The 6,775-nt window shown below is 42.9% G+C and overlaps 1 long non-coding RNA gene across 2 annotated transcripts; it reads left to right on the top strand.

The window, feature by feature from the left end:
• The first annotated feature begins 4,536 nt into the window (after window positions 1-4,536).
• LOC120705935 lies at window positions 4,537-6,654 on the top strand. Of its 2 annotated transcripts, none has more exons than XR_005688109.1 (2): window positions 4,537-5,274; window positions 6,378-6,654. It is a non-coding gene; the product is annotated as an uncharacterized LOC120705935 (long non-coding RNA). The 2 variants fall into 2 exon arrangements; XR_005688108.1 differs by having other exon boundaries at window positions 6,316-6,654.
• Window positions 6,655-6,775: the final 121 nt, after the last annotated feature.

The following is a 6,775-nucleotide window of genomic DNA, read 5'->3' as shown; positions in this document are numbered from 1 at the left end:
TGAGCCTAATTAACCTATGGCGGGACAATAATTACCAAATACAAAAGAAAGTGCTATAGTGCTTTACACCCAAAACTTTATGCATCTAAACAAGGCCTCAATTCTACATCCCGGCATGCAAATCCATCAACAGCACTCACGGCCCCACGCTAACTCTTGCCCACTCACGGTGCCAAGTAAACTAAAGTCCTGTTTGGTTCCAAATAAGTCACCTCTTATAAGTCAAAAAGTGAAAAAAGTGACTTATTTTGCCAAACACTACCAACTTATGAGTCATCCCAACTTATAAGCAATAAGTAGCTCCACTCCTGCTTAAAACTTATAAGTACCCCTTTTCCGCACACCGCCCCTCCCAACCTCCCTCCCGAACTGGCCGCAGCTCGTTGCGCCACCGGCCGCTCCTCACGCCGGATCCGGCCGCCGCGCGCCGCGCGAACTCGGATCGGTGTGGCGGAAGAGCCGAGGCGCCACCTCTCGCGGCCGCTATGGACCGGATCTCCGGCCTCCGTCATGGCCGCCACCGCCGCCATGGACCCAGGAGAGGGAGGGAGGGGGCGAAGGGCCGGTGGAGGCGAGGAAAGGGAGGGCAGGGGAGGAGGGGCGGTGAAGGCGTAGAGGGAGGACGGGAGGAGGGAGGGAGGAGGGTGGAGGGTGTGCAGGAGGAGGCCGACGGCGACGGCGGAGCGGCGCAGGAGGAACCAGCAGTGGCTGAATGATGCTGGAGGAGGGCGGTGCGGCAGGAGAGAGAGTGGGGGGGATAGGGAGTGAAAAAGAAGAAAGACAATTATATAAGTTACTTACAACCAAACACCTCTGATTTATAAGTCACTGGTTTTAAGTCACCTGGCTTATAAATAGGTGGCTTATTTGAAACCAAACATCTATTTCTAACTTTTTTCAGAAACCAAATACGACGTCTATTAAAAAATGGAGGGAGTACTGTCGGTTACCAAAATAAGACTGCAATCTTGCGATGCCGTTTCATTCAGGAAGTGACTAGACTTTCAGTTGTATTCAGGTATCGAACAAGTATTGAGTTGCATTGCATTCAGGAATGGAGACTTTCATACAACCGGCGCGCAACTTCTCTTCTGAGAAGTTAGGTTTCGAGCAAATTGACAGTAACAATTCAGTGGGGACGCATGCAATGTGCACGGAAACCAAATTAAGCTACATTCCTGCAAATCGGATTATATTCAGGAAATGACTTGCGTTCAGGATCAGGCATGTCAGAAAACTGACTTGCAAAATTTCAGGAGAGATGCCTCGTGACGGATCAAAAGGGACAGGGTTCCCGCGTGTTCGATCATCAGCAGGCATAGGGAAGTCTCGCGTGGCATTTGGTCGATAAAGGTTCGTAGACTCGGAGGATTTGAAGCCTCTCGAGTATCGATTTGGTTGGTTGCTTCCTTCAGTTAACGCGCGCCACTGATCAGAACCGCCCTGGCGTCGAGAACTCCAGAAGGAGTACGGCGTGGAGCCGTGCTGCATCCGGCGCCGGCGCGCCGAGTCGAGCGGCATGGCGCGCGAGCTTCACGGGCTCACGGCCACGTGGACTCGGGCGGCATCCTCCTGAGGGCTGTGGCCAGGGCCACCAAGAGGATTTGCAACACGACCGCCGCCGCGAGGTCCGTCGTGGCGGAGCGCAGCCTCCGCGTCGCCGGCCTCGTCCCCGTGGCGGACGGCATCGGAGCTTACCGCGACGCACAGCGCGCACGTTTCGGGCTGGAGAGCAGCGGTGGCGGAGGGCCTTCGCCGCCGCGCCAAGCGATGCCGGACCTTCAGGAGGACGCCAGCACGCGGAAGGAGAGGCGAGCGTGCCGAGAACGGCCGGAAGGCGACGGTGTCCTGCGAGACAACGACCCGAGGGGGTGGACGGTAAATGAAATACCGTCCACCCGGGGTCACTACCAACTGTTGGATCGAGATCGTACGGTCGGATATTAGGCATGGAAATTACACAACGAGGCCCCTTCTTCCTCGCTCGAACTGCCGTGCCCCCCCCCTCCCGCGCCCCTCCTCCCTCGTCGCCATGGCTCGAGCTCGTCGCGCTCCGCAGAGTCGGGGCCAGCCCGGTGGCGCCGCCACGGTCCATCGACCTGGTCCCCTGCGACGACGACGACGCCCTCGGCCTGCGCCTCGCTCTCGCCAAGCTCCAGCTCCAGGACGTTTTTTTCGCTGTGAATTGTTCGCGGACGCTGTGCTTTTGATCGCTTGATGGGTGTTCTGAACAACTCCAATTTCCATGTGTGATCTTTTGAACTCTCTGTTGTTACCTGATGCATGGTTGTTTCGTGAAACTCTTCTGAACTCAACCGAGTACCTCTTGATTGATTCGTTACATGCGTGAATGCGTCAGATTTGTAGTAGAATCCGTTGCATGTTATTGTTCAGTAGCTGCGAAAATACGAATGGGCCTGTTCAGTTCAGTTGCCGCTGCGGTTGCATCCAGTGACTGAACTTGTAGGCAGTTCGGCAATCAGCACAGCATGAATTCGCAGAAATGTTCGTAGCAGTTGCGGAATCCCAACAGCATTCACGTTCATAGGCATGTCGATAGCAATTGCTGATCCCTTTGGCAGGTACAGGGCATCAAAGTGCAATAGAACTTTTCTTTTTTTTAGATGATGGGAAAAACGTCCCGGCCTTGACCTCATAGAGGCTACAGCCTACAACCCGCTTATTACATCAAACTGCAGCTCCTCCGTCTGCAAACACACTCATAAAGTTTACAAAAGTAAATAGGAGACACCAACAAAGATCTCATGGGAATTTATTAAGCAGCAATCCTATTGCTAAATCTTCATCCATGGTTGGCTAAAATTTGCATAGCCGTTGTCTCCAGTGATCGGCATGCATCCTTCAACAAGTTGGTGTCATCATCACACTTTTGAAGCAGCGACCACATCCGAAGCCAATGTGTGGCCCTGAACAATACCTGCATATAAGTTTTCATAGGAGAATTGTCAAAAACAATATCATTTCTGCTCAACCATAGAGCCCAGCAAAGCGCAGAAACTCCACATACTAATTGCGTTTTAGATTTACAGTCAAAGCGCAATAGCCAATCATTATAGAGTTGAGCAACACTCGTTGGTGTTACCAAGCCAAAAGTGTACTGTACCACTCTCCAAAGAAATTTTGCAAAATGACAATCAAAGAAAAGGTGTTGGATAGTTTCATCATGTGAACAAAACACACATTTTTGCTACCATGCCAATTACGCTTAGCTAGATTGTCTTTAGTTAGCACAACACCTCTATGCAAGTACCATATGAAAATCTTAATCTTAAGGGGAATTCTTGTCTTCCACAAGGTCCTATTCTGCCGTACAAGGCCATTGCAAATTAAAGCACTATACATTGAATGGACAGAGAAAATTCCACTTTGGTGTAAACCCCATTTAAAGACATCTTCCCTATCATTCAATCTCACTTGAGCTGTCTTTGCAACTAGGTTATACCATAATACCAAATTATTCCCTACCAAACCACGCCGGAAAGAGATATTTAAAGGAATGGAATTGAAAACCGTTGCAATGGAAATATACTTCTTTCTTGCAATGTTATACAGGGAAGGATACTATTGACAAAGAGTGAAATTGCCCAGCCATTTATCCTCCCAAAACCTGATGTTCTCACCGTTGTTTATTTGGAAACTACCTAAGTTCAGGAACTTGTCTTTAACCTTCATTAAGCCCGACCAAAACTGTGAGTCACCTGGTCTTTTTTGGATCTGCGCAATTGGTTTATCCTTTATGTATTTTCTCTTTAGTAGATTTTGCCAAAGGCCATCCTCATTGATCAGTTTAAACAACCACTTGCTTAGTAAACACTGGTTTTGAATGTCTAAGTTTTTTATGCCCAAGCCACCTTGATCTTTTGGTTGACACAGAATGCTCCATTTAGCTAGTCTGTACTTCTTTTGTGGTTATCACTTTGCCTAAAGAAACGGGATATGTAATACTCTAATTTCTCTAGGACTCCCCTTGGGACCTCAAAGAAAGAAAGCATAAACATCGCTAGGCTCGTTAAAACTGAGTTAATCAACACCAATCTACCCCCCACAGATAGGTATTTCCCTTTCCAACTACTTAATTTCTTCTCAAACCTTTGTTCAATAATGTTCCAATCCCCATTGCTTAACTTTCTGTGGTGCATTGGGATACCCAGGTATTTAAAAGGATAATTCCTTATTTGGCAACCAAACAACTGTGAGTATTGAGCTTCACATTGTTGTGCCTCTCCAAAGCAGAAGATTTCACTCTTATGAAAATTGATCTTGAGTCCAGACAATTGTTCGAAAGCACACAGGAGTAGCTTTAGATTGATTTCTTTCTCTAGATCATGGTCCATAAAGAGTATAGTGTCATCTGCATATTGGAGTATCGACAAACCATCGTCGATCAGATGTGAGATGACACCTTTTATTTGTCCTTGCACCTTAGCTCTGTTTATAAGGATGGCCAACATGTCTGCCACTATGTTAAAAAGGATAGGAGACAACGGATCGCCATGTCTCAATCATTATTAGATTGGACATCTGCTAGGACAGCAACCATGGCGTAGGAAAGGTGTTCGATCTATTGCCTCTTTGGCTGTGCATATATTGGTGTGCTCTTTCATGTGCAATATTAACTTGCTCTTTTTTGCAGGGTTGGTTCAACCATTATTAGATGATATTCCAGCGATTACTCAATATATATGATTGTAGAGAGTAATGACAATCTCTGCTTAAAGATAATGTGCTCCATCGACCTTTGATATCATATAGCATGTTACTTTATATACTTCAATAAATATCCATTATACGGTTGCAATGGTTGTATTTGTTTATTTATTTACCTTTGGTCAGATTGAGATTTGGAACTATCACTTTGCTTATTTCATATGTCTACTGAATTAACCTGGCTTTGAAGCCTGATGTCCCTCTATATTTTGAATTTAATAGTTTTGCTTTTTATTCCAAGTTTGGATGCTATTTTTTCAGAAGCTTATTAATTTTTCAGAAGCTTATTAAATATTAGTTGGTGAGATGCTCTATTATCACAAGTGTCTTCCCATTTTGTAAATATGTTCCCTTTTGGATTTTAACTTTTAGCTTCTCAACTAAACACTGAAAACAATATCTGCACTCTTCACAAAATTTGATTGCAGGAACAGGGTAGAATTGAAGCTCTTTCTATGCTTCCAATAGCTTGACTGCATCTTATCTGGTGTCTTTTTTCTCGAACCATCTTATCTGGTGCTAATTCAACAGAAGTCATGTCTGCAAGTGAGTGAAAATACCTTTAGTGTTTTTGCAATTTACCTCCATATATATTATCTGCCAAATTGTTTTCCTTCTACAAACATTATATGTAATATATTCTTATAGCATATAGTGTACCTTTGCTTTTCCTTTCTTCCCTTGGTTTATGAACTGTTCCTTCTATACATGAAAATTTCAATATTTCTTTCTTTCCTTGGTTTATGAAGTATTCTTTCCATCCATATTCCAGTTTTACAGCTCTCATTTATCAAAAGCAAAAGTTCATTCCAAATATATATGCACTCATTCACTGTACAAAATTACATATCTACACTTACCTTGTGTATTATCTTAGAGGAAGCCAATTCAGTATTGCATCCTATATGACAAAACACTTCCTATTAACAATGTAGATGTCGGCTTCCTGTCAGAGTTTTATTAGTCAAGATAGCAAGGAAATAAAATAAGATTACAGAAATAAATGTTTATTATTACCTTTTGCTTTAGTAATATTAATTTCTATATCAATTTTGTCCATTATTGTTCTCCCTGTTTGCACCCATTTTTTCTAGGGCGTTTATTTCTGAATACACTCTGATTAAGTTAATAGAAATATGTTAGTGCTAAAAAAAATCATAAACAGTGGATGTGTGGATTTGGTGCGACTTTGATCTCCCCTTAATGCATCAAGGTTTGCCTCGAAACAAAAGGAAATTGTCATCAAAGTAGTTATTATTAATACCCATTCATCATATATTCTACCTAGAACCATACATATCAATATTTTAACCAGGGCAAAATTTTGTTGATATATTTTGATATATCTATCATACAAATTCTCTATGGTATGAACCAATCGAGGTTCTTGCATATATGTTTAATGCTGTTTTTTGAAAAGATATGTATAGATGTTGTTAATCAGCACCCTCTTAGACATATATGGTCTCCTTTGTATTTGCATAACGCTAGCTGTTTGTTCATAGCATATATTTTTCTCTAACTTTGTGTCAAAGCTGCCTTGAAATATATTTAATACTATATTTGATAATGCATATTGTTTCCAAGATTTTGTCAGAGGCCGTTAGACTGCATAGAATGTTGACAAGGATGCGGCTCCTCTCTTCCAGAAAGGTGTCAGATTGTATGATGGCTTTGCCAAGCAGTCGGTCAGTTATAAGAAGCTCCTGTTCAGAATTACAGAGCAAGGAGGATACAATTGGTTTCACATTAGAAAATATCAGCTCCATGAAGATATAAGTTCTACAGATATAAATCCTCCATACAAAATTATTCACTTATGTATTTGTTTTTATTTGTGTGTGTGATTAACATATCAACATACATCATTCTTCTATTATAATCTATCGAAAACATGCAAGAACCAGTTTGAATTTGTATCTAAAACCAAGTAGATCCTTTATTTAAAAAACAAGTAGATCCATATAAAATCATTTTTAATAACTATTTTACTTTTGACTATTTGTAAACAGTTGTGTATATGCGCGAATGAACTTTAACTCCGAGA

Source organism: Panicum virgatum, chromosome 5K (genome assembly GCF_016808335.1).
Source record: "Panicum virgatum strain AP13 chromosome 5K, P.virgatum_v5, whole genome shotgun sequence".
Classification (NCBI taxonomy): Eukaryota; Viridiplantae; Streptophyta; class Magnoliopsida; order Poales; family Poaceae; genus Panicum; species Panicum virgatum.
Note: the sequence above shows the minus strand (reverse complement) of the source record. Positions and strands in the feature narration are given on the sequence as shown.